This window comes from Psammomys obesus, unplaced genomic scaffold (genome assembly GCF_907164565.1).
Source record: "Psammomys obesus unplaced genomic scaffold, mPsaObe1.curated_primary_1811, whole genome shotgun sequence".
Taxonomy (NCBI): Eukaryota; Metazoa; Chordata; class Mammalia; order Rodentia; family Muridae; genus Psammomys; species Psammomys obesus.
Genome location: NW_026590859.1, coordinates 4,814,666 through 4,832,483, shown reverse-complemented (window position 1 = coordinate 4,832,483; position 17,818 = coordinate 4,814,666). Strand labels below are relative to the sequence as shown.

Genomic DNA, 17,818 nt, shown 5'->3' with positions numbered 1-17,818 from the left:
GATGTGTCTCTGCAGCTGGTGGGTGACAATGGCGTCCTGCAAGGACATGTGACCGGTGGGCTCAGGATCACAAATACATGTGAGTTGTGTGTCGGAAGAGCCACTATTTCTGACAAGCACAGAAAGGCTAGAAGGCAAAATTAGAGCCGATGGAGGTGGAAAGTCAGCAGACGGAGCCAGGGGACACTGATGAGGAAGCTCACCATGAAGTTAGAGTCAGAGTGTCTGTGGCCTAAGGTAAAATCAGTAGAGAATGGTAACAACACATACAAATGCTATTTCAGTCTGCCTACGTTGTAATCTTTTAAATCCTGCTTTTGTAGTATCAATAAAGTATGTGATTAATAATAATAATAATAATGCATGTTTTGTGATCTATTGTTCAGCATACATTGCTACCATTGAAAATTAAAAAAAAATAATTGGCTGAATCTTGCACATTTTTATTGGAAAGATCAGTGATGCTGCCATTCCTGAGGCTGCCTTTTTGATGTACTAACACTACGTCCTTGCATTCCATGCTCATCCACAGACACTCAAGGGGCCAGCACAGCACCCAGGCAGGAGGATGGCTCCATTCGTCCTCAAACTACACAACTCAAACATCTTTGACATTCTCTCTAGAAGGATGTAACAGGAAGAACATACCTGTCCAAGGCCTGGGTTGGCATGCACAGAGTGGGGCCTCTGTCAAGTGCTTCCACTTAAGGCGCACTCCCTGTGGAAAATAGGGAGGCTTCACCTGGGGGAAAGGAAGAGAAGTGGAGAGATGGCCAATGGTGGTGGGAGCGTCTGGAGTGAGAGTTCTGACTCTTAGAATGAGAGGGAAGCGTGCGGCGAGAGAGGAAATGGACCACACACTTTCTAGTTTCACTGCAACCGTGTGTGTTGCTTTTCTCTGTGGCAAGACTTGGCAGAAACAAGGGAAGGGAAGAGGGGCCTGTTTTCATTCACAGTTCAGGGGAAGCGTCCATCATGGAATATCCAGCATGGCTGCTGTTTGCGGCAGAGGAAGGAGCATGTGCAGTAGCTGTTTGTTACACTGTCCTGGGAAGCAGAGAGAACTGGGGGGACTCTAAAGGCCCTCCCCCAACTGCCCACCTCATTCACCGAGGCCCCACATTCCCGAGGCTGCACAACCTGTTCGGTAAGTACACCAGTATATAAGCCTGCGGAGGTGGCACTTCACATTCAAACCTTAAAGCTGGTCTCCACACAAGTCATGTTATCTCCACACTGCCAGTGATGGGGACAGTGTGACTCCTGGCCAAGTTGGCCTAGGGAAAGGGCGAACTTCATAAGGCGACTGTCGTTTGCAAGCTGAAAGTGCTCAAAGACACTTCCATCTCCTGAGTCAGAAGTAGCTTTCTGAGGACAGATGCCAGGAAGCCTTTCTAAGGGCGGAAGTCACTGGCTCATGCCCACTGTGGCCCAACCTCTGGGGGTGTCACTCATTCTGTACGCAGTCTGTGTTGGCTTCTGGCTTAGGCTGTGAAAGGCGCCATGTGTGGTTTTACGTGATAGCTCTGCACAATCATGCCACTTAAAAGCAAATCACCAGACAACCACAAGTTCATGTTCCAGGGTGTTTCCTAACTTGGATTTGCTCTCAGTGCACCTGTGACGACATCGACCTGACAGGCTGTAGAATCCCCTGAGAGAAGGGCCTCTGGGCCTCCCTGTGGGAGTGCTCTCCAGATTGGGTTAGTTGGGGTGAGGATACCGGCCTGCTGTGGCAGCATCACTCCCTGCCTGGGAACCAGCACTGTGTCAGTAGAGAAAGGAGGGTGCACAGCAAAGACATACCCCTTTCCCACTGCCTCGTATCAGCTCCCGCAGTGTGTTAGTCACAGCCAAGAGCCCCGTGATGACGCACTTGACCGGAAACTGAGGCTAAATGACCACCTACCCCTAACCTCCTCCACTCCTGTCCAGTGTGGCTTTTGTCAGGGTGTTTTATCAGAGTAACAGGAAAAACAACAACAACAAACATGACCAAGTAACTATGACCTCACCCTCCACTGCTAAGACATTCCTTTGGCTGTGTGTGGATGGGGGTCATTTGTATGTAGACTGGAGGACACACTGGACAGTGTGCCCCGGGCATCATTCATTTTGATTTTGAGACAGGGTCTCTGTAGCGTGGAGCTTGCTAAGTAGGCTACGCTGGCCAGCCAGCAAGCTCCAGGCTTGTCTCTGCCTCTTCAGTGGTGGGATTCCAAGTGTGTACCACTGTCTCAGCCTTTTTAAAAAAAACAAAAAAAAAAACCCCAAAAAAACCCCCAAAAACATGGATTCTAGGTTTTGAACTCACGGCCTTTTGCTTGCAAGTCAATTATTTTACTGAATTTCTGTCTCCCAGCTCCATGAAAGCATTCTTAAGTAATCTCTTGTTTAATACTTTTTGTGGGTGTCAATATAGTCTAGACCTATTTTTTATTTTTACTGTAAGCCAGTGACCCCAACACAGTGGCTCTCACCTGTGAGCCAAGCACAGCAGAGTTAGTTGGGAAGTGCTACCTACTCAGTGGTAGACACTTTACCTTGACCTGGGCAGATGTCACATGGGAGAGGTGTCTGAGCAATACATTCTGTTTTGTGCTTTGTACTATTTGGGCTGTAGCTCAGTTATATCCCACGTAAACTATGATGCATACCAACACGTGTGCTCACAGATGCCCCATCTCCACTGGCACAAAGAAGGGGAGCATGGTATTAGCAATCGGAGCCCTCTTTCCCATATAACTTCAAAATGTAAAGATGGCCCCAAGACCTCAGCTAAATGTTTTCAAATAAGAGCAACTTACTTTCCAGTTAAAAAAAAAAACAAACTGTGTGTACATGTTTGTGTATGTGCATGTGAACAGGGGTACACACACATGTAGGAGCCAGAGACTGACAGCCGGTGCCTTCCTCTGTCACTCTCCACATTACTTTTTGCGGTGGTCTCTCACTGAGTCGCAGCTCACTGACCTGACAATCCTAACTGGCCAAGCAAGCTCCAGGGCCCCTCCTGTCTCAGGCTTCCCAGCGGTATGGCCGCAGGCGAATGCCACCATGCCCGGTGTTTTACGTGGGCGCTGGGACCAAACCCAGCTCTTCTGCAAGGCCAGGCAAGTGCTCTTCTCGCTGAGCCATCTCCCAGCCTGTTTGTTTTGATTCAGGAACTTCAGCATCTTTGGAGGTGTAGAAGTAATACATTAATAAGAAGAACATATTGGAGGTGGGTGGAACCACGGAGAGCCCTGGGATTCTGCACGGCACCCTGTGTTTATAGTTAGAGTCAAGCTTAGAACAGGGAGATGTGTTACTCTGAACAATTTAATATCTGTACGTTCCTAAAACTGTAAAGCTTTAAAGTAAACATGAGACTCTGTAAGAGCCTGTCTCTTTAAGTCCTGTCAACCCCAGGCACCCTGATATGACTGCAGAGTGCAGACTTACCTAATAGGGTGTTTGCTTACATGCAGAGACACAGACACAGTGGGGTGGTAGAGTATTTGGTTTCCTGTTAGAGAAAAGGAAAGATAGGTGGATGGATGGATGGATGGACAGACTGAGAGGAGGCAGGCTTTAGGTTTCCATTTAAGTACCTCAAGCTGTATTTTTCACATGTATGTGTGAGTATGGTATGGTATGGTGTGTGTGGTGGGATGTGTGTGTGTGTGTGTGTGTGTGTGTGTGTGTGGTAGGCATTGGGCATCCTTGTCTACCGTCTTCCTTTGAGGCAGGGTCTCTCCCTGACTGCAGTTCATGGAATGCAGGAGAGGTTTTTTGGCTAGGCTGGCAGCCGGCCTGGAGTCCCAGTCATGCTCCTGCTCCCAGCAGCGCTGGGTTACAGGCACCAGGGAAAGCAGAGGGCTAGGACCTTCACCCCAGGCTCTCATGCTCATGCACCAAACACTCCGCCTTTGTTGTTTCTGCTTCTTTGAGACAGGGTCTGCATAGCCAGGTTGGCTTTGAACTCACGGGCATCAGCCTCATGGAGGGTTTCCTGACTCAGCTTCCTGAGTGCTGGGATTAGAGGCAACGTGCCAGATTTCCCGAACCTCTTCCGGTACTGAGCACGCAGGCACTGTATGCTGAAGGACACCCGCAGGTCCAGGTTGTGTTTTTGTTTTCTTCTTACAAAGAGTTCTATCTCGGGGGTTCAGCATAAGTCTAGCATAGATGAGAACCAAAGTGCAGCTCTCAAGTCATTAAAAGTCTCTGTGTGTGTGTGTGTGCGCGCATCTACGTGTGTGTATAAAACTGAAGTAATTCTTCAGTGTCATCTTCCTATGACCCAGAGCAAAGCCAATCAGTACACTTCGTAGGTTCTTAAAATTTATAATTACTTTTGCCTTTATGAATAAATTGATCTAAAAAATTAAAAACGAGTGCAGAGGCTGGTGCTAAGCCTCGGCTTTGCTCATAGCCGCAGATGCAGCGGCATTCATTCACTGGACTGCCAGCATCCACGCTGGGCTGCAGGCAGCCTTGCAGCCCTGGGATCACCTGGCTTCCTCCGCAAACATGCCTGTGTCTGGGGGAGGAGACTCTCAAGCATGCTCAGACAGGGCAGCAGCCCAGGGCTCAGCGAATCCAACCAAACTCTGTCCTTGTTGTCACACTCCACCGACAAAATCAACTCAAACCTCCGTTAAGTGGCTTGCTCACGGTCACATGGCTGCTCTTGGGCAGAACCCAGTTTCTGCATCTGCTCGAGATCCCTCTGCTCTTTCTTCTAGACCACAGTGGCCTGGGGGGCTGTGCTCAGTGCTCTGAGACCAGAGCCACAACATCCATGCGCCACTTATTTTCCACTGTGATGTAGGCCTCCTGTCTCCCAGAGAGGAAGAGCCAGCGGCCTCACAGCCTTCAGGCATCACTTGATCTTTGAGCCTAGTCCTGTTTGGGTCAAATGTCTGAGGCTGAGAACAGCTACTGTGCAGATGGGGTCCTTTATCCCGTTTCAGCGGTGTGTTCCTTGGTGATCAGGTCCTTCCTTCCTGCTTCCTGCACCTTCTCTAGGGGGATGGTGATGGCAAACCAAGGCTGTGTGGAATGTCCACCCCCCCCCCCCCCCAACCACAAAGTAAAGCCCTTCCTGAAGGCTGGCTGCAAACTCACCAAACCCGATAGTGTTCTCCTTGACATTCTGAGAAACTGCCCCTCCTCTGCCTTCCATCCATCCATCCCATTTTGTCCCCTCTGGGTCCTGCAGACAGGCAAATGGCCAGAAGCCAGCCGTTATAGATTCACTCCGTGGGCACAAGAGGCTTAATACCCTTCTTTCTTGTTTTGGGTAGCATCTTGCTATGTAGCCTAGGTTAGCCTCAAACTTTTGAGTTTCCAGTCTCTGCCTCCAGGGTGCTGGCATGGGCCATTATGATGGGATAAGGCCGGAAAGTTTTGTATCCCTTGCCTCTACAATAAAGTAATTTGACACTGTCTTGGTGACAAGGACTTCAGGGTCCTTGGAAGGACTGGGCTTGAGACCTCAGAAAGAGAACAAATGGCAAGGCATGCGAAATACCTTAAAAATACAGGCAACCCCGTTCATTTCACAATTACCAAAACCACCACGGATGAGGGGTGGGGGGCTGGGATCCTCCTGAGTTAAGCCCTGGGCCAGCGACTCAGCGGGGCCTAACACAGGTTCCCTTGCCTGGCTGAGTGCTTTTTCCATTATACCGGCTGCGCCTCAGTAACCCCACCTCCGAAAGTGCTAAGGCACTTCCCTCTCAGTGCCTACCCAGGCGGGGTGGGGCCCTCCGTGGCATGGAACAAACCGGGAAAACCACATATTCCAACTCCCAGCACACAAAGGCTGGTTGCCCGTGGGGGCGGGGTGGCAGGACCGGAGCTAAGACTCATTACTCAGAGATCCTGGGATTCTGAGGAGAGCTTCTAGATGGCCTGCTCAAGGAGGCCACCCTACTTTGTCCCCTGGGCGGTGGCGGCATGGGGGCAGCCTGCTTGGAAACCTCCCCCAAATAAATGTTCTGTTTTAGCTCCAGCGTCCCACCCCCTAGCTGCCTACGGAAATCTAGGAGGGACGGTTCTTTTCTTTCCGCTTTCCCCTCCGCCCCCTAAGCGTCTCACTGCTGGGCTGACTTGGGTCGCCTCCCCCTCTTCACTTCCAGTCCCACTCCAGGCACTTTCCTTCCGTCTACAGCCTCCCCCCCCCCAACCTTGGAAGGAAGACACGCTCCAGAGCTAGCCCATTAAAAGTGCACGACTTCTGCCCGGCCTGCCGACGGAGCTCCCGCAGCCTGGCATTCCTCGGATTCCAGCGCTGTGACGTCCCCGGGGACCGTGCGCCCGCAGCGGGGGAGCCCGGCCTCCACTCTTCAGCCCTGGGCGCGCGTCCCCGAGGCCGGCGCGCGCCCTCCCCGGACGCATTCCTGGCCCGCCCAGCGAGCGCCCCGCGCACTCTCCGCCTCCTGGCCCCAAGCGCAGCGGAGCCGAGCCCCGGGCGGGGGAGCGCGGCCAGCGGCGCCTGCTCGTCCCCTCCCACCCGGCTCCTTCCTCCGCCCTCCCGGCCGCTCGCGCTTCCTGGGGCTCGGGCTCTCCCGGCGGCTCAAGTTCTGCACAACTTCTCGCCGCTGCCCAGCGCGGTGGCCGCAGGGCCGGGCCAGCTAGCTGCGCTCCTCGGCTCGTCCGTCTCGAATCCAGGGCAGGTCCTCGAAGAGCATCTGGTGCCAAGTGGCCGCTGGCGGTCCCTCTCTGCGCCCCACCTCTCTGATCGCCCCGGTCCCCTCGCGCGGGACGGTGGTGCCCAGGTTCTTGGCCCTTTCTCCTCCCCGGTGCGCTCGGCGCGGCGGAACCCTCCCCGCACCCCTCCTCTGCCAGCGCCTGGAAGCCAGCGGTGGGGACCCAGACTCCCCGATGGTCAACGTGCGGCACCCTGGGCACTCCCGGGCCATATAAGCAGGTAAGCCAGCCGGGTGGGAGCAGACGCTCGAGCAGCGCCAACTTGGCTTCGCCGCCCGGGACGCCGGGGTGCGCGGCGGGGGCGCCAGGTGGCCGGCCGCCGGGCTGCCCTTCGCGTGCGGCGCTCGCTCGTCCCGGGTTGGGCTGGAAGGGCAGCGCGGTCTGGGGCTTTGCGCGTTAGCCGAGACAACGCCTGCAGCCCCCGCTTGTCTTCGGCGTGCGGGGAGGGAGAGAGTCCGGGGAAGGGCGGAGGGCGACTGGAGGTGTCCAGACCGCCGGGGCAGTAGGCGCTGCTGTCGTGCTTGCGAGCCAGGGGACGCAACGCCGCGCCGTGAGCTGCCTTCCGCGCCTCGGTGGGCACTGGGCTTGTGCCGGGGTCCTTGTGCCCTCCCCACGTTCCAGCCGTGAGTTGGAAGTTCCAGACCAAACTTAGCGTCTTGGCTCCCGCTCGGGTGGTCGGGCAGCAGCGCAGGGAAAACTTGTGGCTTCATCTCCCACCACATCTCCACCTCGAACTTTGCAGGTTCTGATAGCTACCAGCCCCTTTCCCACGTTGACCTCACGTCTAGTTTTGAACCTTTGGGAGTGGGTTTCCTACCGTTTCTGGAGGGATGGGTGCTGTGCGCTGTCACTTCCTTCCTTTGCCGTCCTCTCTCTTCTTTGAAGAGACTGTGGGGTTTTGAGCTTAGTCTGATCACGGATCGCCTGTTCCGGGGCCCTGCAGCAGGCGAGTTGCCTTCAGACCTCTGAGTGAATGCACGGTCGGAGTTTTCAAAATACATTAATTTCTTGAAATGGATTCCCTCTCTCATTCATTCAACAGACTCAGTGTTGAGGCTTCCACTCTGCTAGGAGATCGCACTGCGATATTCCGCAGCTTCCTGCAGGCCATCTGTGGGCGGATGGGGACCTGCTGCGGGAGAGGGGTTCCGTGAGAGTCGGGGAAGGCCCTGGAGGAGAGGGTTACCTGCGTGCAGGGAATGATGCTCCATCGAGGAGTGGTTGAGGGACAGCATTCCAGAGGAGGGAACAGCTTGGGCAGACTGAGGGACGCGGAGAGGGCCGTGCGGAACGTCTCGGAGAGCGACCTGGTGGCCGGAGGGGCGTGTGTCGGCAAGTTGGTGCGCTGTTGCTGGCATGGTTAGCCCCCACCCCAGCGGAAACGAAACCGGAAGTCTCCTACCCACTTCCCGTGACCACGAGCAGCTTCCAGTGATCAAAAGCTTTCCCTTTGGACGTATTCCCTATCCTGCTGTCTCTCCCTCGGGGTTCTCTGGGGGTGACAGGTGTTTAATTGTCGATAATCGGCCCATCCGTGCTTTCGTTAAAGTTGCGTGGCCCACTGTGTCCCAGTGAGGACCACTGCACACCACTACAGAGCCTTGTCTTTTGAAGGGGAGAACAGCTTGGGTCTTAGCCGAGGCTTGCTTTGCTGCTGGGGCCGGGTCTTCTGCTCACCCGGCAAGTGCTCTTCCCCTGCCAGTTCCTGAACAGGTTTCTTGAGCTGGACCCAGATGATGTCTCAGTCTGAGCGCGTGGCTGCCATGTGCACAATCCTCTCAAAGATGTAGCTCTGTGTCTTAGAATCACTGCTTTTAAAAGTCATTGTTTTCTTTTCTTTTCTTTTCTTTTCTTTTCTTTTTTTTTTTTAAGCAGCATCTTGAGGTTTCCTTTCCTTTCCCTGAACCTGTGGAAATTGAAAGCTTACATCCTTGAAACCCAGGGTTCGGCCCATCCTGCCTGAAAAAGCTCCTCAGTGCAGGGGAGGCTGCGCTCAGTGGCCTCTTCACCGGGCTGAAGTGCTCTCAGGCATATGCCTACTGGCTGCTCCTGGCCAACGTGCCAGATGCCCATGCGTTGGGCCTCAGACTGCCGCATAGGAGTGCGTCCTGCAGCTTGAGTGTTTATTCAAGGCTCTCTCCCAGTCCCAGACTGCAGGTCAAGCACTTCCACGGTGAAAGGTCTGGAAAGTGTGAGTGTGGGACCCGCGTGAGGGCAGAGTGAACCAAGAGGCCCTTTCCTGCCGCTCCCAGGACCCCGTCCAGGTTCCCCGTGTTGGTGTGTCCATACTCATAGCGCTGCGGTTATTCCAGTGTGTGTGTTGTGTTGCACGGCCAGTTGGACTATTTTGACATCGGCACACCACAAGGAGTTGAGAGAAGTTTTCAGCAGAGCTGTCCTGTCCCACGGGTGAGGCCCAGCCCTGTGGGGTCTCCGGCACATGCTTTCTGACTGGCTTAAGTCTCCACGGGGATGCGAATATTGACCTCTCCCTAGCAAATTGAGCTCACCTGGGTTCCAGAGGCTTGCTCTCTTCTGAAGGAGAATTTGGTCGCATTCTTGCATTTGAACTCTTCATTGCTTGGTTTCCCAGGGCTGTGTGGTTTTCAGATCCATTCTGGGCCTCAGAACATTGCTAGCACTTGGTTGGAGGTAAGGCAGGAGAAGAGATAAGATGAAATACTTAATTAACCAATTAAGGGAGGAGGAAAACAGACACCAACACTGCAGCAGGGAGGAAGTTAGCGTCTGAAATGAGCTTTTTGATCTCCCAGACTGATTAAATGGATTTAATTTGCCCTCCTCCTAGGAGGGTTGATTGAATGGTCCCAGGAGTGGGCGGGGCCACTAGCTGCAACTGTGTGTGTGTGTGTGTGTGTGTGTGTGTGTGTGTGTGTGTGTGTTTGGGAGTATGAAATACAGCTAGACTGGAGTTCCAGTTCTGCCACTTACGATTTATTTTACATTTATTTACTGTGTGTGTGTGTGTGCGGGCATGCTTGTGGAAGTCAACAGTTGCACTTGGAAGTCCCTCAGATTGTGGAGGTTGGTGGCAAGCACCAACCATATCCTCCGCGCCATCTCTCCAGCGCAGCTCTGCTGCTTTTTAGAGGTGGGATGCTGGGCTTTCTGACTGTCTGTACTCAGTCTGCAAGCTGCGGCCAGGAAGATGCGGCTTGCCAGGGCATCTCTGAGACTTGAGTGTGACACTGTAGAATGTTTGGCCCGGCAGGGCGGCCTCGTATGTGGCCATGAATGTATTCTTTGTTCAACAGCCTGAACTCACATGTGTGCCAACATACACATACAGCTTTGTCCTCGGCTTTCTCTTAGACTATTGGCTCACAGCAGACATGTCGGCTGGCAGCTGCATGCGACCGCCACACTGAAGGCGGTCTCCAGGCCCCCAGGCGGCAGGAAAGCTGGTCAGGAAGAAGGCAGGGACAAGCCTCCCTTCCGACAGTCTGCTCTTCTCCGAGACAAGGGCCTAGTGTGTTGTGCGGGGTCTTTGCATTTCTAACGCTGAGATCCGGTTAATTAAAGGACACTGGGATTGCTGCCTGGCTTTAGAAGGGTGCGGAAGCTAGCTGCTCACAAAGGCGGTCCTCAGCAGCCTTGATTTCCTTCTTTGAAGCCTCAGCACAGAGTCAGCTTACGCCAGTATAAGGCCCGCCACAGGTGGCTTGAATTTTGATGTTGCCTTTTATCCAAGAACCCTCAAGTATTTGACAAACATTAACTCATTGATCTTCCTATCTACTTCCTGGGAGGGAGACAGAGAAGAAAGGGACTCAGGCATCCTCAGGAGGACAGGTGTGTCCTTAGAGCAGCACGGGAGGATTTTGACCACAAAGATTTGGGTAAATTTCCCACCTGCGGAATTGCATTTGCAACCTGGGGAGGGTCAAAAGAACAAAGCCTAGAAAAATGCAAGTTTGACCAAGATTCTTGCAGTTGGGAGGAGAAAGGAAATTTATTTTGCCTAGACTTGTAGTGCCTTTAACGCACAGTGCATGCAGACTGATTTTGAAAATAAATACTCCTGGAATTATTGACAGTTCTGAAATAAAGGCTGTGTGTGAAGTGCATGGTGAGGTTAGCTGAGTCTGAGTTGGGCTATAAATGGCATATTGACTTTGCAGTCCTTCCTTCCTTTCTTTTTTCTTTTTTTGAGGTAGGCCCTCTCTGTGTAGCCCTGGAACTCAAAGCAATCTGAGATCTACCTCTGCCTCTGCCTCCACAGTCCTGGTATTGAAGGCAAAGCCATGGTGCCTAGTTCTTGCCTCTTGCCTTTGTGGTTCTGTGTTTCTTACTTTTCCTTTCTGCCATGCTTTTCTTGCCATATTTGTTGGTATGTCAGCCTTACACACAAAGTCTGATATGTGATAGTTTAGCTTAATGCTCAGGCAGTTACGTTAGACCCAGGACAAGACGGCATCCTGAGCTGGGTCCCCTTGCGTAGTCAGAGATCCTGTGTTGTGTAGTCAGAGATCCTGTGTTGCGTAGTCAGAGATTCTGTGTTATAGCCGGCTTTTCCACCAGTGCTTACTGTCTGCCTATGGGAAGAAAGGATTCCACTGAGAAAGGAAGCAGAAAAGGGTAGTGTGTGGTGGTGTAGCCCCTTAGAATTACTAAGTTAGTGTTGGGGGGGGTGTAGGATGGTTCAGTGGTTAAGAACTCTTGCTGCTCTTGTGGAGGACCTGGCTTTGGTTCTTAGCACTAGTGGCCGGTGGCTTACAACCTTGTGCGAATGCCAGCTTCCAGGAATCAGACACCTCCTTCTGGCCTTTGGGTTTGGGGCATCCCCAACTGAAGCAAGCATGTACACACATAAGTAAAATAAACATTAAAAAATACCTTTGCATTTGTAATGTTTGAGGTTTAAGTGCAGCCGTTATTCCAGACCTAAGAAGCTTTTCAGGGGACCACTGCCTAGATCTACTTTGCTTTAGAGCAGTGGCCTCAACCTGTGGGTCTCGACCCCTGGGAGATGAGCCAGCCCTTTCATAGGAGTTGCCTAAGACCATTGGAAAACACAGATGATTACGTTATGATTCATAACAGGAGCAAAGCTACAGTTACGAAGTGGCAATTAAATAACTTTATGGTTGGGGGTCACCACAGCATGAGGAACTGTATTAAAGGGTCTTACAGGATTTTAGCTCACAGAGAAATGTTTTCATTGTTGAGAGTTGTTGGGAGTTCCTCAGCTATGGTTTATGTGAAGGTGTTTGACTTATACATAGTATATTTTTTACTTACATAAACTAGATTTCCATTTTGGAAGTTCTTTTCTGGCTTTTTGTTTGGTTTGTGTGTTTGTTTGTTTGTTCGCTTCCATACCCCTTCCCTCCAAAGAGTTGGATATTAGTTGAGGCACTAAATCTAAAACCCTCGACTGCTCTGATTGGCTGGGGCTTCTGAAGGCAACCCCCCCCTCCGCTCAGCTTTGGGATGAGCCTGAGAATTGCCTTTTGCGAGGAGCTCCTGCATATGGCTGCTGTAGAGCCGGTTTCCCGAGCAAGGGCACTCTGAGAATGTCTGGGCGAGGACGGCTTGTCTTGGTCTAGCCTCCGTTGGTCCTCTGCCTGGCAGTCCCTTGTTCATGATGCCATTTGAATAGTTTTGCCTGGTTACTCTAGCCAGCCCAGTACCAGATGTGGGCTTGGTGCTTCTGGTCTAGTGGATCTGCTAGGCTGTCATTCCCAGACCTCCGCACTGGCTGCCAGTCTGGTCTATCCAGCACCATCCGTCCTCGTGTTTTATCTTACTGTGCTGAGCAGACTGTCTCAAATGAGCCCTTCCCCACTTCTTGATCTCTGGTCCTGGTGGCATCCGCTTCTTCTGATGCAGCTGCTCAAGGTGGGCACGTGGGATGCTTTCCAGTGCCTTCTTAAATTAATTTTTTAGCAGACAGAAATGGGTTTCATGTGGCATTTTTGTGCATATATATGTTATATAGTAAAATAATGTATTATTATATTAGACTTTGTGCTTGTTTGTCTGCTAACATGCCATCCTTAGCCCTGAAATTAACCCTTTTTCTCAGACCCCCCAGTCACATAGCCACAGTCGTGGATTATGGCCTTTGAGCTGGACTCAAAGGTTTTCCAGGTTTCTCTCTTCCCTTCATTGCTGAGGCCCATGGGAGGGGCCCACGACTGTTAGGGTCATCTTGCACATATCTTCAACTACTCTTTAAGGGTTTTAAAGAACATAATTAAAAGTTTTTATTTAAATGGCTAAAGCCATTTGCATCTCGTTGCTTTGGTGATGAAGCTTCCTCCCCTCCCCCACTGCCCTCCACCTCATCCACTGCTTTGCCCTCTCCACACTTGCACTCTCCATCCTCCCCCTCTGTCTGAGCTTCCTTCCTTTCTTTATTTCACCCAGAGTGCCCTGGCCCTCGTCTGTCTGCTTACCCTCTCACTCTCAGCGATGTCCACCTTCCCCCTACTGCTCCCCAAGGCCACCGAGTTCCCCCTTCATCCCTCTCCTCTTTTGCCCCCAGGTCTGGAGTGGGTGGGTATACTTCAGCTTGTATAAACCAGCACAAGGAGCTTTCAGATTCATGATCCTCCTGCCTCAGCTTCCCAAGTGCTGGGAGTGTTTTTCATTGAAGCCCTGCTTTTGACAGCCCACCTGTCTCAGCTCAGTTGACTTCTGTGGCCTCTCCTAGGCCCGGCCTCTCAGTGCGGATCTCCCCGTGCAGGCCGCCTTCCCGTGGCCTGAGTGATGCTGTTGTTACCGCCAGTTTCAGACAAGGAAATTAAATTACTTCTTAAAACATTATAAACTCAGTGAATGAATGCCTTTCTAAAATGCAGACCTGGGGGTTAGGAGAGCATTCTGTCTTGGAATTTATTACTTATCCTCTAATAAACTGTAATGGCCCTGGGAAAAGTACATCTTGTTAATCACTGTATATGATTAAAACTTTAAAAACTTTTTTTTTTTTTTCCCTTCAAGACAGTTTCTCTGTGTAGCCTTGGCTGTCCTGGAACTTGCTTTGTAGACCAGGCTGGCCTCGGACTCACAGAGATCCAGCTGACTCTGTCTCCCAAGTGCTGGGATTAAAGGCACGTGCTGCCACACACTCGTGCTTCAAAACCTTTCTGAAAGCTGTTTTATTCTACTGTTTCCCGGTTTCCCGGTGTTGGTGCACCACATGCATGCCGGTGTCCGTGGAAGTCAGATGCGGGCATCAGATCCCTGCAGCCGGAGTTACAGACGGTTGTGAGGATTGGATTCAGGTTCTCTGCAAGAGCAGCCGGTGCTCTAAAACCCCTAGCCGTCTTTTTAGCCCCCAATTTAAAAATTTAAACAGATAGCAGTGTTCCTATGTTCATTTTATGTATTCATGTGTGGAAACAAACCACATATCTAAGATACCATCCAAAGTTGATAATAATTTTCTTTGCATGTTGGCGTGTATGTACTCTGGGTGTGTGTGCGTGCGTGCATGTTTCTGAGAGGCCCAAGGTTATGTGCGAAGTTTTCCTCAAAGTCTCATCAGCTTATTTGTTGAAGCAGGGATACTTAGCTGAACCCAGAGTTGACAAGAAGCCAATCTGGCTAAATCAGCTTGCTCCAGGGATCCCTGTGTCTGTCTGTAAAGTGCTGGGATTAGATGCTTGTCACACCCATCTGGCATTTACATGGGTTCTAAGGATCTGTACTCGGGCTTCGTGCTTGCTGGGCAAGCACTTTATCCATCTCCAACCCTAGTGATCTGGTTCCTAGTGCTCTGTCTCGCCTGGGTCAGGGGCATGGCCGTGTCCCCTCTCGTCTCTTGCTGTTTCAATAACTGTTAATGTCATGGACAAGAATGGACTAGGAACGTGCTAGGACCAAGGCCGGCTGAGTTGTTCTTGCAGTTCAGCTCTGAGAACTCCATCTCCTTTCTGTCCATTGTTGTCTTGCACCTCATTTGAGGAGGAAAGAGCCCTATCACCCTTCAATGTGCAGCTCTCCATGCCTGGTTTGTGTGTATGAACGTGTAGGGCCATGGATATGTGCGTGCATGCTGAAGTCAGAGGAACATCTTGGCTGTCATTCTTCAGTCCCTTTCCACTTGTTTGAGACAGGGTCTGTCTGCGTAGTCCTGGCTGGAAATTGCTGTCCAGGCCAGGCTGGCCCCAGATAACAGAGACCTTCCTGCCTCTGCGTACTGAGTGCTGGCATCAAGGCGGTGTGTCACCGCATCTGGCCAGTGCAGGAGTGGCAGGCTTGTCTCCCTGCCCACGGCCAAGAAAGCTTGCTTTACTTACAGAACAGAAACAGGTGGTGATGACCTCCTGGGCGTGTCTCCAGATCACAAGGTTGAGTCTTGCTTCTATATCTGTCCCCAGAGAAAGGATTAAAGGAGATTTGGTGGCCATGAAAGTACGGTTGTCATGAGTTACCTATAGGTGTCAACTCAGTGTATCAGGTCCCCTGAACACAACCCAGAGAGACCCCTGTCACACCCTCTACACACACACAACCCCAGGTAGACTCTTGTGTCAGGGCCTCTGCACACACCCAGATGGACCTGGAGAGCTTCAGATTTATATCCCATTGAGCCCGTCAGGCGCAGGTGTTTCCTGAGCTGACTCAGTGTTTCCCACCGATGGTCAGGCAATTTCCTCCATCTTGCATCCTGACAGCCCCGCACCTGCCCAGACCATCTCCCCGAGCCCTCGAAAACCACCTTCCCAGAGCTGGGTCAGGCTTTCCTGCCTGTGCGTTCCTGGATTCTACCCCCTGATGATTCCAGTCTTCCTCCAGGGGCTCTCATGCCTCTCAGCTGCCTGGCCACTGCCACCTGCCTCAGTACTTCACCAGCTGGCTTTTCTTCTGCAGTTGGTCACCTGTAGCTAGCTGCTGGCCAGACTTGCCCGCGCCAGGGCCTGCATTGTCACAGAACCTCAGTGAGGTTGGCTGTCACAGTATCCTTTAGGATGCCTAAGCTGTCCTGCTGTCCCTGCTGTGGCTGTTCATGGTCTATGCTTCAGGGCCTTTCTAAGACAGTTCTGATTCCCACCCTAGTACCTAAAGCCTTTCTGCAGCTTGGGGGTCCGGATATGGAGAAGGGTTTAAAGAGACACACAAGCATGAGCTGCAAGCAGCAGATGTCAGTACAGAGATGTGCTATTGTTTTGTTTCGTAGGTCAATAGTTCACATTAAACACATCAAGGAGCCGAGCGGATGGCTCAGTGAGTAAAACGCTTGCAGCACAAACGAGAATCATTTTGAATCCCCAACACCCATATTGAAAAACTGACAACAGTGTGTGCCTGTAATCTAATGCTGGAGGTGGGGTGTGGAGACAGGAGGATTCTTGGGACTCTGGCCAGCCAGTCTAGACTCTGACTTAAAAATAAGGTGGAGAAAGAGACTGATGTTGACCTCTGGCCTCTGTGGGCAGGTATACCCATGTATGTCCTTGGGTACCTGCATGCACATGAGCACACATACAAACATGCACTCACAGCACACTTTCACATACATACACACACAGGTTTTCTCTGGTTACACACACAGCAGCTGGCAGAGTGATCCAGGCTCTACTTAGCAAATGATCCTCCCCAGCTGGTCTGGCTGCCTCAGCCTCCTGGCTTATGGTCACCCTCCTCCAGACAGTTCTTTCCCATGGCTGAAAGGCTGCTGAGATTTGACTGATGATTTTATTGTGACTTCTCCCTTCACATATATTTTTCTCCCTTAATTGGATCATGGGTTGACAATCTTTCACTACTGGAATAAACAAGTACACACACACACACACACACACACACACACACACACACACACACGTGATTGCTTGGTCCAGCTAGTCCAACAATGGCTGTCTCCCAATGGGAGGTCCAAGAATCTAGTAGTTGCTCAGTTCATGAGGCTGAATGTCTCAGCTGGTCTTCAGTATCCGCTGGAATCCCAAAGAAGAAGGCTGCAATGCCAGTGAAGAGTGAGAGCAAGCTGGCAAAGAAAGCAAGCGTCCTTCCTGTGTGTCTTTTGTATAGATTGCCGGCATAAAGGGTGGCCCAGATTAAAGGTGGATCTTCTCACCTGAGAAAGAGTTGTGGATTAAAAGTGCTTCTTCCCAATTCAGATGATTTAAATAATAATAATAATAATAATAATAATAATAATAATAATAATAATAATAAATCCTTAATGGGTGTATCCAGCTGCTTGGGTATTAGTTAATTCCAGATGTAGTCAGGTTGACAACCAAGAATAACCATCATGCCTGTTAACCTGTGAGAGCCTTAAAAAACTGAGTAGCCATCATGCTTCCCTGCCCTGTAGCGGCAATTTTTGCCTCTTTAAAAATTCGGTTATGTTATGAAATATGTTGTTGTTTTAATCCCAAGTGTGGGATTTGGGACTGCCTTAGTTTATCCACAGCTAATAACAGCCTCCCGTGGCTCAGAGAGGGGCGTGGTCTTTGCCAGCTGGAGTTAGTGCATTCTGAGGACTCTGGGAGGGTATAAATACCAGGGCTCAGAGAGAGAGGAAGGGGCTTGGAGGAGAGGGACAGAGGAGGAAGAAGGCTGCATGTTCATCCTGCTGCAATTGCTGTTATGGACTGCTGCATACCCTGACGACTGAGGCTGTCATGTTCTCAAATAACCCAACCACCCTAACCAGCCAGAACGAAGTCTAAAGAGACCTACGCCCCCCTTTCCTTCTAACTTCTTTTCTTTTCTGCCTAGGGTTGGGGGGTTGGAAGGGAGGTAGAGGCTTACGAAACCCCAAGTAAAAGAGTTTATAAAACAGTGCCTTAAAGTGCCTCTGCTCTTTCGCACACTGGAGTTCTCTGTGAGCTTGGACACCTGGCTGAGGACACTGCTGTGCTGTGTGGTGACTCCGGCTACCTGTGCTCCTCGCTCTAGGATGGAGAAGGGGGCAGGCCCCTCGCAACCTCCTGAGAAGTGCTAGTGGTCAGAGTGGCGAGGACGCTGGTGTTAGGGCTCTGAAGGGTGCACTGGCCTGACAGAGGGGTCAGTGGGGACAGTTCAAGCAGAGAGATTTCACTTAAGCCTGAGAGGCAGTTGGCATTCTCTCCGCTGTGGGAAGATGGGTTCCTTAGGGCATACTTACTGTCAGTTCTCTTTGCAAGAGTGTGTTCAG

The 17,818-nt window shown here is 51.4% G+C and overlaps 1 protein-coding gene across 1 annotated transcript in view; it reads left to right on the top strand.

Moving 5' to 3' along the window:
* The first annotated feature begins 6,554 nt into the window (after positions 1-6,554).
* Positions 6,555-17,818, top strand: part of Ptpn14 (protein tyrosine phosphatase non-receptor type 14) — a 137,928-nt gene continuing 126,664 nt past the window's right edge. Inside the window, 1 exon segment of the mRNA XM_055609243.1 lies at positions 6,555-6,919. The gene's annotated coding sequence lies outside the window, so the exon portion shown is untranslated.